Source organism: Mobula hypostoma, chromosome 5 (genome assembly GCF_963921235.1).
Source record: "Mobula hypostoma chromosome 5, sMobHyp1.1, whole genome shotgun sequence".
NCBI lineage: Eukaryota > Metazoa > Chordata > Chondrichthyes > Myliobatiformes > Myliobatidae > Mobula > Mobula hypostoma.
In genome coordinates, this window is record NC_086101.1 from 7202118 (window position 1) to 7223807 (window position 21690).

A 21690-nucleotide genomic window follows, 5' to 3' on the forward strand; every position below is an offset into this window, starting at 1 on the left:
AGGTGAGCAGATGAGGCTGGGTCTCCACGATGTAAAATGAAATGGTCCTGAACTTGTAACTGAGATACACTCCCACCCTCTCAGGGGTGAGACTGGCAGGGAGACGGGATTCAGGGGCCGTGACTGGAGAGAAGCAATCATCCCATGAGGTGCTCGAGACTCATATCACATTTATTTCACTCTCCGCGGATTTGTATTTACACTGACATACTGCTGACACCGGACCCAGGACCCGACCCGTTTACAGACCTGGTTTGGAACTGGAGCAGATTCTCAGCCAGTTTCCATCCGAAGTGCAGAAGAAAGGATAGAGCTTCTTCGTGAATTTATTCCCAGTGAAGGTATGGAGATGGAACTTGGTCTCCGCGTTGTAAAATGAAACTCTCCCGAACTCGTAACTGAGATAGACTCCCACCCTCCCGGGGAGGACACCAGCAAGGCAACGGGATCGAGTGGAATTGTTTATGTGAATCAGGTCATCAACCTGCTCGATGGTCCAGATTCCAGAGTCCGGTGTCAGTTTGATGTCCTTCTTCCTTTCCGCAAACTGTGGCGATTCCCAGTCTCCAGCCCAGATTCTTCTCTACCGCCACCTCCCAGCAGTGTCTCCCCGAGGTGAATCCTTCCGATCCCAGCACACAGCTCCAGACTGTGAACCTCCTTCTGTTGTTCCGGAAAATCCTCGGCAGCGGGCTCCACCTCAATCCTCTGAGATCTTCAGACACCTCGAGCTCCAGATGCGCCGTTTCCACATCCAGGGTCACGGAGACTGGGGGGAGAAGCAGAAAGTTAGAGAGTTCCCAGGGGTGATTTGTGGTTTGCTGAGGGAGGTTACTTCAGGAAAATTATGGGACTTTGAAATATAGAGACTTCTATATATCTAGCAAGTTGTAGCAATATCTCAGAGAATTTGTACAGAATGTTATTTGTTTAGTTCCAATACAGTATTTAAGTTGTAATGTTTGTTTTTTATTAGTCATCAAGTTACAATAGGGTATTTTAAGAGACTCTTAGAAACATAGAAACATAGAAAATAGGTGCAGGAGTAGGCCATTCGGCCCTTCAAGCCTGCACCGCCATTTATTATGATCATGGCTGATCATCCAACTCAGAACCCCACCCCAGCCTTCCCTCCATACCCCCTGATCCCCGTAGCCACAAGGGCCATATCTAACTCCCTCTTAAATATAGCCAATGAACTGGCCTCAACTGTTTCCTGTGGCAGAGAATTCCACAGATTCACCACTCTCTGTGTGAAGAAGGTTTTCCTAATCTCGGTCCTAAAAGGCTTCCCCTCTATCCTCAAACTGTGACCCCTCATTCTGGACTTCCCCAACATCGGGAACAATCTTCCTGCATCTAGCCTGTCCAATCCCTTTAGGATCTTATACGTTTCAATCAGATCCCCCCTCAATCTTCTAAATTCCAACGAGTACAAGCCCAGTTCATCCAGTCTTTCTTCATATGAAAGTCCTGCCATCCCAGGAATCAATCTGGTGAACCTTCTTTGTACTCCCTCTATGACAAAGATGTCTTTCCTCAGATTAGGGGACCAAAACTGCACACAATACTCCAGGTGTGGTCTCACCAAGGCCTTGTACAACTGCAGTAGTACCTCCCTGCTCCTGTACTCGAATCCTCTCGCTATAAATGCCAGCATACCATTCACCTTTTTCACCGCCTGCTGTACCTGCATGCCCACTTTCAATGACTGGTGTATAATGACACCCAGGTCTCGTTGCACCTCCCCTTTTCCTAATCGGCCACCATTCAGATAATAATCTGTTTTCCTATTTTTGCCACCAAAGTGGATAACTTCACATTTATCCACATTAAATTGCATCTGCCATGATTTTGCCCACTCACCCAACCTATCCAAGTCACCCTGCATCCTCTTAGCATCCTTCTCACAGCTAACACTGCCACCCAGCTTCGTGTCATCTGCAAACTTGGAGATGCTGCATTTAATTCCCTCATCCAAGTCATTAATATATATTGTAAACAACTGGGGTCCCAGCACTGAGCCTTGCGGTACCCCACTAGTCACCGCCTGCCATTCTGAAAAGGTCCCGTTTATTCCCACTCTTTGCTTCCTGTCTGCTAATCAATTCTCCACCCACACCAATACCTTACCCCCAATACCGTGTGCTTTAAGTTTCCACACTAATCTCCTGTGTGGGACCTTGTCAAAAGCCTTTTGAAAATCCAAATATACCACATCCACTGGTTCTCCCCTATCCACTCTACTAGTTACATCCTCAAAAAATTCCATGAGATTCGTCAGACATGATTTTCCTTTCACAAATCCATGCTGACTTTGTCCGATCATTTCACCGCTTTCCAAATGTGCTGTTATCACATCCTTGATAACTGACTCCAGCAGTTTCCCCACCACCGACGTTAGGCTAACTGGTCTATAATTCCCCAGTTTCTCTCTCCCTCCTTTTTTAAAAAGTGGGGTTACATTAGCCACCCTCCAATCCTCAGGAACTAGTCCAGAATCTAATGAGTTTTGAAAAATTATCACTAATGCATCCACTATTTCTTGGGCTACTTCCTTAAGCACTCTAGGATGCAGACCATCTGGCCATGGGGATTTATCTGCCTTCAATCCCTTCAATTTACCTAACACCACTTCCCTACTAACATGTATTTCACTCAGTTCCTCCATCTCACTGGACCCTCTGTCCCCAACTATTTCTGGAAGATTATTTATGTCCTCCTTAGTGAAGACAGAACCAAAGTAATTATTCAATTGGTCTGCCATGTCCTTGCTCCCCATAATCAATTCACCTGTTTCTGTCTGCAGGGGACCTACATTTGTCTTTACCAGTCTTTTCCTTTTTACATATCTATAAAAGCTTTTACAGTCCGTTTTTATGTTCCCCGTCAGTTTTCTCTCATAATCTTTTTTTCCCCTTCCTAATTAAGCCCTTTGTCCTCCTCTGCTGAAATCTGAATTTCTCCCAGTCCTCAGGTGAGCCACTTTCTCTGGCTAATTTGTATGCTACTTCTTTGGAATTGATACTATCCCTAATTTCTCTTGTCAGCCACGGGTGCACTACCTTCCTTGATTTATTCTTTTGCCAAACTGGGATGAACAATTGTTGTAGTTCATCCATGCAACCTTTAAATGCTTGCCATTGCATATCCACCGTCAATCCTTTAAGTGTCATTTGCCAGTCTATCTTAGCTAATTCACGTCTCATACCTTCAAAGTTACCCCTCTTTAAGTTCAGAACCTTTGTTTCTGAATTAACTCTGTCACTCTCCATATTAATGAAGAATTCCACCATATTATGGTCACTCTTACCCAAGGGGCCTCTCACGACAAGATTGCTAATTAACCCTTCCTCATTGCTCAAAACCCAGTCCAGAATAGCCTGCTCTCTAGTTGGTTCCTCGCCATGTTGGTTCAAAAAACCATCCCGCATACATTCCAAGAAATCCTCTTCCTCAGCACCTTTACCAATTTGGTTCACCCAATCTACATGTAGATTGAAGTCACCCATTATAACTGCTGTTCCTTTATTGCACACATTTCTAATTTCCTCTTTAATACCATCTCCGACCTCACTACTACTGTTAGGTGGCCTGTACACAACTCCCACCAGCGTCTTCTGCCCCTTAGTGTTACGCAGCTCTACCCATTTCGATTCCACATCTTCCCGGCTTATGTCCTTCCTTTCTATTGTGTTAATCTCTTCTTTAACCAGCAACGCCACCCCACCTCCCCTTCCTTCATGTCTATCCCTCCTGAATATTGAATATCCCTGAACGTTGAGCTCCCATCCCTGGTCACCCTGGAGCCATGTCTCTGTGATCCCAACTATATCATAATCATTAATAACAATCTGCACTTTCAATTCATCCACCTTATTACGAATGCTCCTTGCATTGACACACAAAGCCTTCAGGCGCTCTTTTACAACTCTCTTAGCCCTTATACAATTATGTTGAAAAGTGGCCCTTTTTAATGCTTGCCCTGGATTTGTCGGCCTGCCACTTTTATTCTTCTCCTTTGTACTTTTTGCTTCTACCCTCACTTTACACCCCTCTGTCTCTCTGCACTGGTTCCCATCCCTCTGTTGTGAACTAACCTCCTCACGCCTAGCCTCTTTAATTTGATTCCCACCCCCCAACCATTCTAGTTTAAAGTCACCTCAGTAGCCCCCGCTAATCTCCCTGCCAGGATATTGGTCCCCCTAGGATTCAAGTGTAACCCGTCCTTTTTGTACAGGTCACGCCTGCGCCAAAAGAGGTCCCAATGATACAAAAACTTGAATCCCTGCCCCCTGCTCCAATCCCTCAGCCACGCATTTATCCTCCACCTCATCGCATTCCTACTCTCACTGTCGCGTGGCACAGGCAGTAATCCCGAGATTACTACCTTTGCGGTCCTTTTTCTCAACTCCCTTCCTAGCTCCCTATATTCTCCTTTCAGGACCTCATCCCTTTTCCTACCTATGTCATTGGTACCTATATGTACCACGACCTCTGGCTCCTCACCCTCCCACTTCAGGATATCTTGGACACGATCAGAAATATCCCGGACCCTGGCACCAGGGAGGCAAACTACCATCCGGGTCTCTGGACTGCGTCCATAGAATCGCCTATCTGACCCCCTTACTATCGAGTCCCCTATCACAACTGCCCTCCTCTTCCTTGCCCTACCCTTCTGAGCTACAGGGCCAGACTCTGTGCCGGAGGCACGGCCACTGTCGCTTCCCCCGGGTAAGCTGTCCCCCCCAACAGTACTCAAACAGGAGTACCTGTTGTTAAGGGGCACAGCCACTGGGGTACTCCCCATCACCTGACTTTTCCCCTTCCCCCTCCTAACCGTGACCCACTTGTCTGCCTCCCGTGGCCCCGCCGTGACCACCTGCCTTCCACTCCTCTCTATCACCTCCTCGCTCTCCCTGACCAGACGAAGGTCATCGAGCTGCAGCTCCAGTTCCGTAACGCGGTCCCTTAGGAGCTGCATCTCGATGCACTTGGCGCAGATGTAGACGTCCAGGAGGCTTGGAGACTCCAGGGCCTCCCACATCCGACACCGAGAACAGCAAACTGCCCTCACAGTCATAATGCCCCTCTCCTCAAATAGCAACAGAAAATGAATGTCAAACCTTCCTCGCCTCGCCTGCTTCCGCCTAAGCCCGTTGAGCCGAAGCCCTTAAGTCTTCACTCTGCTCCCGGCTCACTCCACAGCCCGCAAACTACGCTGCCCGCTCTATGAGGCTTTGTTCCTTTTAAATCTGCCGCGCTGCACTGCCCGACGTCACACGCCTGCGCAGTCCTGCCTCTCAGAAAGCCGTTGGAGAAAAAAAATAACGAAAATTTCAAAAATGTCTTTCTCGGCACTCCCACTCAGACTCTCAGACTCCTTCTTCGAATCAAACCCGAAGGGTACATGGAGCTTAGAAAAATAGAGGGCTATGTGGCAGGGAAATTCTAAGGAGTTTCTGGAGTAGGTTACATGGTTGGCACAACATTGTGGGCGAAAGGGCAGTAAATTTCTAGGTTTCTAAGTTTATTGATCCATTTTACTTATTATTATTAAGAGATACAGCTCAGAATAGGCTAATGAGCTGTGTCACTCACTAACCCACCTATTTAACAGGAGCTTAATTATAGGACAATGTATAATGGCCCATTTTCCAACTATCTGGTTTGTCTTTGGAATGTGGGAGGAAACCGGAGCATCCGGAGAAAACCCACGTGGTCACTAGGAGAACGTACAATCTCCTTATGGACAGCGGTGGGAATCGAACTCAGTCACTGGTGCTGATAAGTGTTATGCTAAGAGCTCCACCGCCAGACCACCATTAGTACCCCTGATAACCCCTTTTAGGTAGTTGCCACTCTGTGTATAGAAAAACTTGTCTCTGACGTTGTCTTTAAGCTCAGCCACTCCCTCCCCCAGCCTTAAAAGCATAACTACACAAAGGAAAAGATTCCGCTCTCCTATCCACGCTTCTCAGCAAATACACACCCATGCATTTGCTTCTAGGTTACAGTGGGAAGTAAGGGCAGTCATCATGGTGTCCTTGTTCACAGAAGGCCGAGCCTTCTTGAATACATTTCTGATGGAAACTTCTCAAGATGCTTTTTATTGCATTTGGAGTCAAAGTCACTGATGATTGTTCTCTGTCTAGTCTTACTGTTATCATGCTTCTCTGTGGTGGGTTGGTGGGCTAGTAGAGTGGAATGTCCCAGTCAATCAGACTCAGAGGTGGAGGGGAGCCTTGAATACATGGTATTCAAAATTATGAGGGATATAGATGGGGTAAATGTATGCAGGCATTTCCCTCCGAGGTTGGGCGAGACTACAACTAGAGGTCTTGGGTTGAGTGTGAAAAGTGAAATGTTTAAGGGGAACCCAAGGGGATTCACTCAGAGGATGAGCAAGTGTAGAACAAGCTGCCAGTGGAAAAGGTGGGTGCGGTTTGATTTCAATGTGTAAGAGTCATTTGGATAAGGAGGGGTATGTCGATCAGACTGGGCAGAATAACGGTCTGGCTCAGCGCACTGTTGCTTTTTATTGGCTGGGCACACTATTGATTTTTATTTATTGAGATACAGAGGGGAATCGGCCCTTCCGGCCCTTCAAGCCCAGCAACCACCGATTTAATGCGAGCCTAACCATGGGAGAATTTACAATGACCAATTAACCTGTCATCTCAAATTTAACCCCACCTATCCCCCTTTCACTAAGAAAGCCCTAGTTTATATTAGGTGCGTGGAATGCCCCATGACCACAACCCTATTACTTTTACACATTTCCATAATCTGATTACATATCTGTTCCTCAATATCCAGGTGGCTATTGGTGGAGAGGGGGAGGTCGGTATTACAATCCCATCAGTGTGATTGCACCCTTGTTGGCCATGGCAGATTTGAAATATGGAAGAAAACATCAAGCTCAAATGGGTCAAGGACAGTGGAAGCAGACAGATCAGTTGTCTTTGTTCCTGCCATCTACTTGGAGACAGAGGCTGCCATTTTGTGGAACTGTTTTTGTCCTCCATTTTGTGAGATGAAGTTGCTTTGCTTTCAGTGTTTTGAAGAAGACACAATGATGCTTCAGGTAATCTGCAGGACTGAAGATCCTTTCCAAATAAGAACTTATTTCTAAGATGTTCTTTGGCTGGATATAGCATGCAGGTTGGTGAATGTTGGGGTTGATGCCTGCCTGGAGTGATTCGAGTTTGTTGCTGATTAAGAACGAGGAGCTATAAATTATCGACTGTCACTTGATGGTCAATAAAAGAATGATGGCCTGGAGCAGAGCCAATAAGAGGGTGTTAAGGGTCAGACGCTTGACCTACAGTCAATGACCCTGGAATGCTACGTTTAAAGTAACAGGAAATCGATATAAAAATGGACATTGATTGCGCTCTCAGCAATAACTCTGGAGAATCACCATCGCGAGGAAGAACCCCCATGCCAGGGGCTGGGAGGAGGAAGGATGGAACGTCTGGCCAATGGAGATGCCCTATTTTGGCGTTATAAATTGGACAAGTTGTTTGAGCGAGTATTGGTACAGAAGGATCAGTAGAATTTATTTTCTAAGTTGTTAGCCTGGGGTCAACATAGTTATATTGTTGTTTGTACAGAGACAATGAAGTGTGAGCTTCAATTAATTATGAGTTGCCTAATGAATTTCCTAACCTCATTCTGTTCAGTCCTATTCCTGAGTTCCAGCCAACTGGACTCAGTCTGACCCCTCGTTACGTCTGCCCTGAGTGCAACTGTGATATTGTCCTTGATTAGTAGCACACCTCAACCCCCTCTTTTCCCTCCTCCTCTATATTTTCCAAAACTTTGAAAACCTGGTACATTAATCAGCCATTCCTGCCCCTCTCTCAACCGATTTTCAGTAAGGCTACAACATCGTAGTTCCATGCACTGATCTATGCTCTACGTTCATCACCCTCACCCATAATACTCCTAGCATGAAAATATACACAATTTAAACCATCTGAAACATCATATCTGCTATTTATATTTTGCCTTTCAATACTTTCCCTGGCATCTAACTTCTGGCCTGATCCATCCCTTACTGATGTGGGGCTCTGGTTCCTGCCACTTATAAAACTTATTTAAACCCTCTTGAAGATTTGTCACATAGTGGAATAGGAAGAGCTTCTTCCCTGAGGCTGTGACACTGCTGAACCTCTCATCACAGCTCTAAGCAATATTGCATCTGTATTGTACTGTCTCAGTGCTTTTATATTTGTGTGCTGTAACACTTTATTCGCAGTTATTTCATAAATAACACTATTCTTTGCATTTCTGGTCAGAGGCTAAATGCATTTCATTGTCTTTGTATCTGTACTCGGCACAATGACGATAAAGTTGTATCTAATCTAATCTAAAATCTAAACAGGAGTTGGTGCTGATGTCATTATTGAGTAGCTCTCGGCAGAAGACCTTTGGCCTCCAGTTCACCTTTTCATCAAGATGTTTGTAGCAACAGGTGATTTTAGCTGGCTTATTACGCTTCAAAGGAAAGATATTTTTAAAAAGCTGATATAATTAAAGCTGCATTTTTTCCTAAAAGTTTCTTTCTCTTTAAAGGTGTTTAATATCTCCTGGATATAGCTTAAAAGACATTTACAACACTTTACAGAATCTCACGATGTCAGCAAGCACTGCAAGATATGGCTTTTGAACATAGAACATGGAGCAGTAGAGTGCAGGCTCATCAGACCTTGACCTTGTGCTGACCTTTTAACCTACTCAAAGCTCAGCCTAACCCTTCACTGGAATATTGTGTTCCGTTCTCTTTGCGTTATTACGGGAAAGATGTAGAAACTTTATTGATGATGCAGAAGAGATTTACCAGGCTGCTGCCTGGATTAGACCATAACACACGGGAGCAGAATCAGGCCATTTGGCCCATCGAGTCTGCTCTGCCATTCAATCATGGCTGACCCTTTTTCCCCTCCTTAGCCCTGCTCACTGCCCTTCTCCCCGTAACCTTTGATGCTGTGTCCAATCAAGAACCTATGAATTGCTGTCTCAAATACGCCCAGCAACCTGGCCTCCACAGCTGCCTGTGGTAACAAATTCCACAAATTCACTACCAGCTGGCTAAAGAAATTTCTCCACATCTCTGCTTTAAAAGGATGCCCCTCTATCCTGAGGCTGTGCTGTCTTGTCCTAGACTACCCCACCATGAGAAATATCCTTTCCACATCTTCCTTGTCAAGGCCTTTCAACATTCAAAATGTTTCAATGAGATTCTCCCCCCACCCCCCTCATCCTTCTGAATTCCAGTGAGTACAGATGCAGAGCCATCAAACATTCCTTGTATGATAACCCTTTCATTCCCAGAATCATCCTTCTGAACCTCCCCTGAACCCTCTCCAATGCCAGCACATCTTTGCTTGGATGAGGGCCCCAAAACTGTTCACAATATTCAAGATGAGGCCCCACCATTGCCTTATAAAGCCTCAGCATCGCATCCCTGCTCTTGTATCCTGAATTCTAACATTGCATTTGCCTTCCTCACCCTTGTCTCAACCTGCAATTTGACCTTCAAGTTCTGCACAAGGACTCTCATGACCCTTTGCATCTCAGAATTTTGGAAGTTCTCCTCATTTAGAAAAACAATCTGCACATCTATTTCTATTACCAAAGTGCATAACCATGCATTTTCCAACATTTTATTTCATTTGCCACTTTCTTGCACATTCTTCTAGTCTAAGTCCTTCAGCAGCCTGTTTCCTAAGTCCTACTTGTAATCTCCTCAAAGAATTCCAGCAGGTTCATCAGGCAAGATTTTCCCTTAACGAAACTCTGTTGACTTTGTCCTATCTTGTCCTATGTGACCAAGTACTCCATAACCTCACCCTTAAGAATTGACTCCAACATCTTCCCAACCACTGAGGTGAGGCTAACTGGTCTATAATTTACTTTTGGCTACCTTCCTCCTTTTTTAAAGATTGGAGTGGCATTTGCAATTTTCCAGTTCTCTGGCACCATGCCAGAGTCCAATGATTTTTGAAAGATCAACACTAATGTATTCTCAATCTCTACCGCTACCTCTTTCAGGACCCTAGAGTGCAGTTCATCTGGTCCAGATGACTTATGTACCCTTAGATCTTTCAGCTTTTTGAGCACCTTCTCCCCTGTTATTGTAATTGCACTCCTCTTCTCACACACACTACAATATCTGGCAGACTACAAGTGTCTTCCACAGTGAAGACTTATTTAGTTGATCTACCATCTTCCTGTCCCCTGTTATGATTTCTCTGGCTTCATTTTCTAGCGTTCCTATATCCACTCTCATCTCTCAATTATTTTTACATACTTGAAAAAGCTTTTACTATCCACTTTGATATTGTTTGCTAGCTTGTTTTCATATTTTATCTTTTCCTTCCGAATGATTCTTCTAGTTGCTCTCTGTAGATTTTTAAAAGCTTCCGCCTCTATCTTCCTGCTAATTTTTGCTGTGTTGTATGCCCTTTCTTTCGCTTTTACATGAGCTTTGACTCCTCTTGTCAGCCACGGTTGTACTATTTTGCATTTTGAGTATTTCTTCAGTTTTGGAACACATATGTCCTGCACCTTCCTCATTTTTCCCAGAAACTCAAGCCATTGCTGCTTTGCTTGTCATCCCTGCCAGTATCTCCTTCCAATTAACTTTGGCCAAGTGCTCTCTCATACCACTCTAACTTCCTTTACTCCACTGAAAGATATATTAAATTGAACTCAAACATATTGTGGTTACTGCTTCCTAAAGCCCCTTTTACCTTAAGCTCCCTAATCACCTCTGGTTCATTACATAACATGCAATGTAGTATTGCTGATCCCCTAGGTGCCAGGAACTGACTGGACATAAAAGCCATTTCATGGGCATTCAACTCTCTTGAGATCCATGACCAACCTAATTTTCCCAGTCAACCTGCATGTTAAAATCTCCCATGACTATATTAACATTGCCCTTTTGACACGACTTCAGAGAGTATGTCTTATAAGGAAAGTTGAGTGAGTTAAAAGTTCTCTCTATGGAGCAAAGGAGGATGACAGAAATTTTGATAGATATGTATAAGATAAAAAGATGTACAGATAGAGCTATTCCCCCAGGGTAATATGAAGGGTAATTTTAAGTTGATTGGACAAATGTACATGGGGTTATCAGAGGTAGGTTTTTCAGAACACAGAGGGTGGTTAAATGCGTGGAAAGTGCTGCCTGGGTAGTGGCAGAGTCAGATACATTACTGATATTTAACTTTTTGATGGGCATGTAGATGAAGGAAAAATGGAGGGATAAGTGGCGAGGAAATGTTTGGTAGATCATGGGCTAAGTTAAAGGGTCAGCACAATATCATGGGCTGAACAGCCTGTACAGTGCTGTTCTATGTACCATGTTCTGAATTTGTGTGTGTCAGATTTACCTCGCTTAATGACATCTAATGTTTTGCACAAGGCTGTGTTCACCAAAAAAGAGTGATCGAATTTTGCACCCGGTGGGACACGATCTGCCACTGATAATGTACAGTCCTCCTCACTGATCCTGCAAAAAGTAAGCAACCAATTATGAACATCAACATCTTTCCTAATTACTTCACATAACTGCGCAGAGTTTGAGTCGAGTGTATCCTACCTCATCTCCCAGTTTGCTTCCTCCTGAAAGAAATAAAGCACAAATGTGAATTTGATGAGACTGAATGGCTCCAAGTTGCGACAAACTAATAAGGATTCCCAAACACGGATACACAGATAACAAGAGGAGGTTGCAGGAAGGAGGTAAAGGCACGGGAGAAAGTCCAAGCAGCAAGAACATTTGAGCCTGATGTATGTCTGAAAGGATGCAATTACCAGGAATGAGAAAACCTGACCACCACAATGAAAGGAATAATCAGTTTTAAAATATCACCAGAATTCATAGGCTGGATGTGGATGTTATATCTACTTGTGTAAAAACCAAAAGCTCGATATTAAATATTTGTAGTGGTAAATAGTAAATCCCAAAAGAGCTTTAGTGAACAGAATGTGTAACTCAAAAAGTCATAGACAAATAAAAATGAACCCTAACCTCCAGCAGTTTCTCCCTCTCTCCCCCTCTCTCTCTCTCTGTCTTGTTGCCTTTCTTCATTCTGACTCCCCTATTATCTCTTCTCTTCTCATCTCCATCTCCTCCTTCCCACTCTCCCATGGTCCACGGTCCTCTCCTGTCAGATTTCACCTTTACCTCTTTCACTTCTCACCTCCCAGGTTCTCAGTCAGCCTCCACAGCCCACGCCCCCCACCCTCCTCCGCTGAAATGCGGTGGTGATTGGCCTATCTTCGATGTCAACAGGCTACATTCTTTGAGTGCCAGAAACCCACTGGGCAAATTACACGCAGATAAATAAACAGGAATACATACTGTATAGAATGTAAATCCGATTTGAAAGTCCGGTGTTAGCTCCCGCTCGTAGACACAATCGCGCTCTTACCCACCACACCGGACACATTCACAGCGTGTAAATGTTTGTGTCAATGTCAGAGGAATATTAACGCTGGGAAACAGGTAAGGACCAGAGCAACCGCGGAGGTGTGTGTTTGTGTGTGTGTGTTTGTGTGTGGGGGGGGGGGGGGGGGCGCTGTACAATGCAGACAGTGTGCGAGGACAGTTAATGCGGTAACAATATCGGATTCACCTTGCAAGGGATGAAGCACCTCTGTTTTAAATCAGTTCAAATTGATCAGAAAATCGCGCCTTTATTTCATGTAGACACGTGACAAATAAAACTAATGTTGACACAAACTGAAACATAATCCCTCACCCTCAGGGATATCACGTCATCTCCTTGATCAACACACATCAAAGTTGCTGGTGAACGCAGCCGGCCAGGCAGCAAGGGTCTCGGCCCGAAACGTCGACTGTACCTCTTCCTAGAGATGCTGCCTGGCCTGCTGCGTTCACCAGCAACTTTGATGTGTGTTGCTTGAATTTCCAGCTTCTGCAGAATTCCTCGTGTTTACATCTCCTTCATCAACCTGTTTCAGTAATGATGAGAATTTATGCTTTATAGATTTTAAATTATCTTGAATCTCTCCAAGATTTTTCTCCATTGTACTTAAAATCTTCTGCACTTCTTCCTGGAGTTCTCTGAGAATGCGCTGCTCTTTCTGATCGACAATCTGGTGCATTCTAGCGAATTCCGATTTGATGTAGGACTACAGGCTGCGGCACTGTGCCTGTCACACAGAAGGGGAATATCTTTAGACACAATAAGCGTAAACGAATTTACACAAGATGACGCCTTTCCAAGAGCGAGACCCTACCTCGACTCCAGAAATCTTGAGTTTTTGCTCTTGTTCCATTTCCTGGATCACTGATTTCTTTTTTTGTGAGAGAATTTATGGAAGACTTAACTTGATTCTGAGAAGGTGTTTGTTAAAAAAGAAAAAAAAACAGAACGAGAGAGTTTGACATTAAGATACAAAGAAATAGCTGCGTGATCAAATTGTTCTCACCTTTACCTTGAACGTTTCCACCGCTTCTTTAACCGGCATGATATTGTGAGACCTGTTCGCGCGCTGTTGCACAAATCACACAGAGGACTTTCCCTTCCGTTTCACAAAACAGCTGAAGTTCTTCCTCATGCTCATCGCAGAGAGATTCCTTCCCTTCTCTTTCGGATTCAGGCTTAATTTCTGAGCCTTCTCAACCAGACTTGCCAAGGTCCGATTTACCCTGAGAGTGCGGCTGTTCAACACCTCTCTACATTCCCGGCAGGAATTTCTCTTCTCCTCCCCTAACCAACACTGTACGATACAGGAGCGGCAGAAGTTGTGCCCACACTCCAGTGACACCGGATCCGTGAATACACCGAGACGGACAGGACAAATTAATTCCTCGGTCAAACTCTCAACTTGCTGTTTATTAACTCTGGCACTTGCTTGTCCGAAACTCTTTGGCTTTCGGAGAATTGCCGAACTACTGCAATACCTGAAGCATCCACTAAGTGTACTGTAGCACTCGTGATATGAAAACTAAATAGAGGAGATCAGAGTAAATCCATCCCGGCATTTTCTAACGAGTTCCACAAGAAGGAAGGATTGATAAGATAGCAAGTTGACCCGACTATTACTGAGGCGGCGGGCGGCACGTCAGCATAGTGGTTAGTGTCACTTTTTACAGTGTGAGTGAGCGGGTTCGATTCTCGCCGTTGGCTGTAAGGAGTTTATACGATCTCCCCCTGACCACGCGAGTTTTCCGGTGCTCCAGTTCTCTCCCACATTCTAAAGACGTACGAGCTCGGGTAAGTAGTGGGCATACTACGTTGGTGTCAGAATGTGTGGTGACACTCGTGGGCTGCCGCAGCACATCCACGGGTTGTGCTGGTTGTTGACTCAAATCACACATTTCCCTGCCTGTTTCAATGGGCAAGCTAATCTTTATGAGAGACATGAGCTCTTTCTGCCCGTGGGGGAGATGGAGAGTGCTGGGCTCCGAGTTTACTGGACAACCTGAACTTGTTGATTGTTGTCGTAACAAAACTTAGTTTCCCTGGTGCTTTCTGTTTAATCTTGTTAAGTTGATTTTGACAGATATGGATTTTCTGTGTTCTGTGATAATTTAAGTAGACTCCCAATTAGCGCTTATCATGGGATCCTAGCTTTGAGAATGTTACATCTCACGGTGTCACCCTGTCGAGCCGCTGATTTTCATAGTGCTCTTATTATGTGGCGCGTGGCCAAGTGGTTAGGGTGTTTGACTAGCGACCTGAAGGTCGTGAGTTCGAGCCTAACCAAGGCAGCGTGTGTCCTTGGGGTCTTGAGGCTTGAGACTTGCAGACAGGCTTGGGGTCTTGAGGCTTGAGCTTGGAGACAGGCTGGGGTCTTGAGGCTTGAGCTTGGAAACAGGCTGGGAATTGTACATCAACATGGAGCTGGGACTTATCTTTCGGAAAGCCGGGACTCATCTTCAACAAGACACCAATATGAGACAGGACAGTACATAGACATAGAGCCAGGACTTATACTTAGATAAGCCAGGACTCAACTTCTTCTCCACACCAAGGTGGGACAGGACCATCCGTCGGGTAACGGCAGAACAGCCAGACTTACCCAACAGAGGCAAAGACAAGGCAAGACAAGACAGATCCCCCCACAGGGCAATGGCAGAATGGCCTGACTTACCCCACGGAGGCAAGGACAAGACAAGACAGATCCCCCCGCAGGTCAACAGCAGAACGGCCTGAATTACCCCACGGAGGATAAGAAGAGACAAACACTGAAGAACGACAGACAGTTCCATCTCTGCATTGGCGATTGAACTCGACAGTGGTGCAGACAAGGTATCCAGGCAGAGAGTCAGGTGAGGGGGGAAAAGACAGGGAGGGGAACAGGACAGTCCAGCAGGGAATCCCTGGTTTGCAGAGGTATTTATGTCTCAACCCCAAAACAAGAATCATGTGCCCACTAGAGAAACTGGAGAAAACCCAGAAACCCTGGAACAAGGAACCATGGACTGGACCGTGAACCGGAACACGGACTTCATGGACCGGACCATGACAGGTGGGGGTCAACCTCACGATAGACTGGCGTCCTATCCGGGGGAGGGGGAGAGTCTCGTACTCTCAGTCACTTCACGCCACAGAAACCAGGATAAGCACCGGCCTGATGGGCCTATAAGGCTCGGGACAAGACCTTGACTTTGACTTATGGATAAACCCTGATTGCTGTCTCCCACATGAGAGTCTATCTTTCCTCTGCACTTGGCTTCAGTCTTTGCCAGCGAACGCCGTGACAACTGGGTCTGATAATACTTCAGACAGCTTTTGTTCACGTGTGGGGAAATGGTGGTTACGTGGAAATCTGGAACCGCTGTTCATGAAATTATTTCTGTAAAAAAGCAGGAGATCTGGAGAAAATATGGTATTGCAAGGTGGCAAATACATGAGCACTATTGAGGCATGACAGCAGAATATGCAGGGCAAGGGCACATTTAGCTTTCCAGTGCCTGGCGAGTGAAGAATTTTGTGACATCATATCTGATGTAATTCTTGAGCTCACTTATTCGGCATTAACCCCACGAGTGGAAATCGTTTCCCTCTTTCTGACCTGTTAACTCATGCAGCTCCAGAGACAAGCCCCACTGGATAGGAAGATGGAGCCGACAGGTACATGTGCCAGTTGAGGGATACCAGTCCACCTTCCAGATTCAGGTTGGCTTCCTGGATTAATAGTACAGGTAGAGTGAGTGAAATATTGGCCCAAGGGTTTGCCGTTTGTGGCAGAGTACCATCCTGCTCCTCATAGGCCACATTGACTCCTGGACACTCAGTACTAAAGGTACTGGATCTATTTTAAACACAAGAGATTCTGCAGATGCTGAAAATCCAGAGCAACACACACAAAATGGTGGAGGGACTCAGCAGGGCAGGCAGCATCTATGGAGAGAAATTAGCAGTGTATTCAAATCCTGTCCCATTTAGCATGGTGACCATTCCATGCAGCATTATAGGATCTGAATCCGAGGGAAACACATAAGTTCACAGTAAAAGTTAAATATTGTGGAGGGGAGTAACGAAGAATATTTCACTCATATTCACTGCATAGATGTATGGTGGAGGCAAAGGCTAAAATAGCCAAAACATAGAAATCTACCGATTGAACAGTGAATGGGATTAACACAGATGAAAATCAATGGTCGGTATGGGCATGATGGGCCAAAAGGTTTGCTTCTGTGCTACATGAGTCGATGACCCTATGGAGTTTCTATTTAATGCTTTTTAGATCTCATGGATGTTTGTCCAATCTTCTCTAAAAACCAAGACTCATGATTAAATGAATCTTGCCACAACCTCTTGAAACAAATAATTCAGAATGTTATTGCTCACGTCTATTGTTTGCATGACGCAAACACGAGGAATTCTGCAGATGCTGGAAATTCAAGCAACACACATCAAAGTTGCTGGCGAACGCAGCAGGCCAGGCAGCATCTCTAAGAAGAGGTACAGTCAACGTTTCAGGCCGAGACCCTTCGTCAGGACTAACTGAAGGAAGAGCTAGTAAGAGATTTGAAAGTGGGAGGGGGAGGGGGAGATCCCAAATGATAGGAGAAGACAGGAGGGGGAGGGATGGAGCCAAGAGCTGAACAGTAAATTCCGCCTCCAACGGGATCCCACCACTAAGCACATCTTTCCCTTCCCCCCCCCCCCGCTTTCCACAGGGATCGCTCCCTACGCGACTCCCTTGTCCATTTGTCCCCCCCATCCCTCCCCACTGATCTCCCTCCTGGCACTTATCCATGTAAGCGGAACAAGTGCTACACCTGCCCTTACACTTCCTCCCTTACCACCATTCAGGGCCCCAGACAGTCCTTCCAGGTGAGGCGACACTTCACCTGTGAGTCGGCTGGGGTGATATACTGCGTCCGGTGCTCCCGACGTGGCCTTCTATATATTGGCGAGACCCGACGCAGACTGGGAGATTGTTTTGCTGAACACCTACGCTCTGTCCGCCAGAGAAAGCAGGACCTCCCAGTGGCCACACATTTTAATTCCACATCCCATTCCCATTCTGACATGTCTATCCACGGCCTCCTCTACTGTAAAGATGAAGCCACGCTCAGGTTGGAGGAACAACACCTTATATTCCGTCTGGGTAGCCTCCAACCTGATGGCATGAACATTGACTTCTCAAACTTCCGCTAATGCCCCACCTCCCCCTTGTACCCCATCCGTTATTTATATACACACATTCCTTCTCTCTCTCTCCTTTTTCTCCCTCTGTCCCTCTGACTATACCCCTTGTCCATCCTCTGCGTTCCCCCCCCCCCCTTTTCCTTCTCCCTGGGCCTCCTGTCCCATGATCCTCTCATATCCCTTTTGCCAATCACCTGTTGAGCTCTTGGCTCCATCCCTCCCCCTCCTGTCTTCTCCTATCGTTTTGGATCTCCCCCTCCCCCTCCCACTTTCAAATCTCTTACTAGCTCTTCCTTCAGTTAGTCCTGACGAAGGGTCTCGGCCCAAAACGTCGACTGTACCTCTTCCTAGAGATGCTGCCTGGCCTGCTGCGTTCACCAGCAACTTTGATGTGTGTTGCTATTGTTTGCATGATTTGCCTTTTTCTTCTTGTCTCTGTGTTGGTGTTGGTTTTTTTAAAAATTGGTTTCTTTCTGGTTTCTTACTTTGCAGCTGCCTGTAAGCAAACAAATCTCAAGGTTGTATGATTTAGATATTCTTTGATAATATATGTACTTTGAATTTGAACCTTGAATGAAGTTCCCTGTGATAATCAGTTCCTTGTGGAACCGAGAAAACACTAGGATAAAATATGAGACTCCCATTACAAAGCCTGGTCAGAGCCTGCACCAAGGTTAAAAGGAGTCTTGTTATTTATTAACTGAGAAGGGTTGTTGACACATTCCCACACAGTGATCTTTGATGGAGTTATATCCTGTTTATCTGGTTACCAAGATCACAATCTGATTTAAAAATGAGAAATGTCAGATTCAGATTATTGACTGGACCTGGCAGCTCCAAAGGTATTTTGCTGCACCTGTATCAGACTACAGCTTCATTGTGGTCGAACTGCAAATGTCACCCCACTCTTTAAGAAGGGAGGAAGGCAAAAGAAAGAAAATTATAGGCCTGTTCGCCTAACCTTAGTCATTGGGAAAGTGTTGGAGTCTATTACTAAGGATAAGGTTTTGGGGTACTTGGAGACTAGTGATATCATAAGTCAAAGTCAGCATGGCTTCGGTAAAGGGAAATCTTGCCTGACAAATCTGTTAGAGTTCTTTGAGGAAGTAACAAGCAGGATGGACAAGGGAAAGACGATGGATGTCATTCACTTGGATTTTCAGAAGGCATTTGATAAGGTGCCGCACATGAGGCTGCTTAGCAAGATAAAAACCATTGGTATTAAAGGAAAGATACTGGAAAGGATAGAAGAATGGCTGGCAGGCAAGGAGGCAGCAAGTGGGAATAAAAGGGACCTTTTTAGGTTGGCTGCCAGTGACTAGTGGTGTTCCGCAGGGATCAATATTGGGACCACTGTTTTTCACATTGTGTTTCAAAGTTTTGGATAATGGAATTGATGGCTTTGTGGCAAAGTTTGTGGATGATACAAAGTTAGGTGGAGGGGTAGGTAGTGCTGCGGAAACATTGCGATTGCAGCCGGACTCGGGTAAATCGGAAGAATGGGCAAAAATGTGGCAGATGGAATACAGTGTTGGGAAAAGTATGATAATCCATTTTGGTAAAAGGAATAATAGTGCAGACTATTATCTAAAAGGGGATAAGGTTCAAACCTCAGAGGTGCTGAGGGACTTAGGAGTCCTCATGCAAGACTCCCAGTTACAGGTTGAGTCTGTGGTAAAGACGGCAAATGCAATGTTGGCATTTATTTCAAGGGTGATACGATATAAAAGGAAGGAGATAATTCTGATAGTCAGGCCGCAGTTGGAGTATTATCAACAGTTTTGGGCCCCGTATCTCAGAAATGATGTGTTGTCATTGGAGAGAGTGCAGAGGAGGTTCCTGAGGATGGTTCCAGGAATGAAGGGGTTAACATATGAGGAACATCTGGCAGCTTTGTGTCTGTATTCACTGAAATTTAGAAGAATGCGGGGTGGGGTGGGGGCGTTCTCATTGAAACCTACCGAATGTTGAAAGGACTACATAGGGTGGATATGGAGAGGATGTTTCCTATGGTGGGGGTATCCAGAAGTAGAGGGCACAGCCTCAAAATTGAGGGGTGACCTTTTAGAATAGAGGTAAGGAGGAATTTTTTTTTAGCCAGACAGCATTGAACCTGTGAAAAGCTCACCACAAACTGCAGTGGAGGCCAAGTCCGGGGGTAGATTTAAGATGGGAGTTGATCGTTTCCTGATCGGTTGATTGGGATCCAAGATCAGTCATGGTGGAATGATGGAGCAGACTCGATGGGCTGAGTGGCCTAACTCTGCTCCTATGGCTTACAGTCTTATGATCTTACAACCATCCTTCAGCCACAATTCAGTGATGGCCCCATCATCATGCCTGACAATCTGTAATAGTGCAACAAGATCGTCCACGTTATTTCTTATACTCCATGCATTGAGATATAACATTTTGAGTACTTTATTTGCTACTCTTTGATTCTTCATCCCTAATGCACTGATACTCACACAGCTGGCTACAATTTTGTGCTATCATCTGACAGCCTGACTGCATGCTATCTTTGCTTTTTTACCATCATCTTATTCTGAGTCCCTTCACTCCAGTTCCCACCTCCCTACCAAATTAGTTTAAACCCTCCCCAACAGCTCTAACAAACCTGCCCATGAGAATATTGGTCCCCTTCAGGTTCAGGTGCAACCTGTCACTTTTGATCTTGCTTGTTATTTCATCAAAGAATTCCAACACATTTGTCAGGCGAGTTTTCCCCATGCTGATTTTTACATATTTTATCATGTTTCTCCAAGTTACGTCCATCCTTAATAATGGACCTCAACATCTTCCCAACCAGTGAAGTTGGGCTAAATTTCCTTTCATCTACTTCTCTCCCCACTTAAAGAGTGGAGTAGCATCTGCAATTTTCCAGTCCTCTGGAACCATTCTAAAATCTAGTGATTCTTGAAGATCATTACTACTGTCTCCAGAATCTCTTCGGTTAATCCTTTCAGAACCCTGGGTTCTGGTCCATCTGAATTATCTACCTTCAAATCTTTCAGCTTTCCATGAATCTTCTCCTTAGTAAAACCTCACCTGCGCTCCGACACTCTCGAACTTCTGGCATACTACTAGTGTCTTCCACATTGTAAACTGATGCAAAATGCTTATTAAAATCATCCGTCATATCTTTGTCCCCATTTACAACCGATCTAGGATCAGTTTTGAGCGATCCAATATCCACTCTCACCTCTCGTTTACTCTTTATATATCTGAAAAAAATTCTTTATATTATTGGCTAGCTTACCTTCATATTTCTTCGTTTCCTTCCTTATAGCTTTTTGGTTGCTTTCTGTTCATTTTTAAAAGATTAACAATTAAGACATAAGGCCAGAAGACATAGGAGCAGAATTAGGCCATCTGGCCCACTGAGTCTGCTCTGCCATTAAATCATGGCTGATCCTTTTTTTTTCTCTCATCCTCAACCACAGCTCCCTGCCTTCTCTCCGTAACTTTTGATGCCATGTCCAATCAAGAACCTATCAATCTCTGCCTTAAATACACCCAAAGGCCTGGCCTCCACAGCTGCATGTGGCAACAAATTCCACAAATTCACCACCCTTTGGCTGAGGAAATTTCTCTGCATCTCTGTTTTGAAAGGCGCCCCTCTATCCTGAGGCCGTGCCCTCTTGTCCTAGACTCTCCCACCATAGAAAACATCCTTTCCACATCTACTCTGTCTAGGCCTTTCAACATTTGAAAGGTTTCAATGAGATTCCCCCCTCATCCCTCTGAATTCCAGCGAGTTCAGACCCAGAGCCATTAAAGCATTCCTCATATGTTAACCCTTTCATTCCTGGAATCATCCTTGTGAACCTCCTCTGGACCCTCTCCAATGCCAGCACATCTTTTCTAAGATGAGGGGCCCAAAACTGTTCACAATTCTCAAGGTGAGGCCTAACCAGTGCCTTATAAAGCCTCAGCATCACATCCTTGATCTTGTATCCTGGACCTCTTGAAATGAATGCTAACATGGCATTTGCCTTCCTCGCCACCGACTCGACCTACAAGTTATCATTTTAGGTAT

General features: G+C 45.1%; 1 pseudogene; it reads right to left on the reverse strand.

The window, feature by feature from the left end:
• Positions 1–30: 30 nt before the first annotated feature.
• On the reverse strand, positions 31–20916 carry LOC134346430 (zinc-binding protein A33-like; annotated as a pseudogene).
• Positions 20917–21690: the final 774 nt, after the last annotated feature.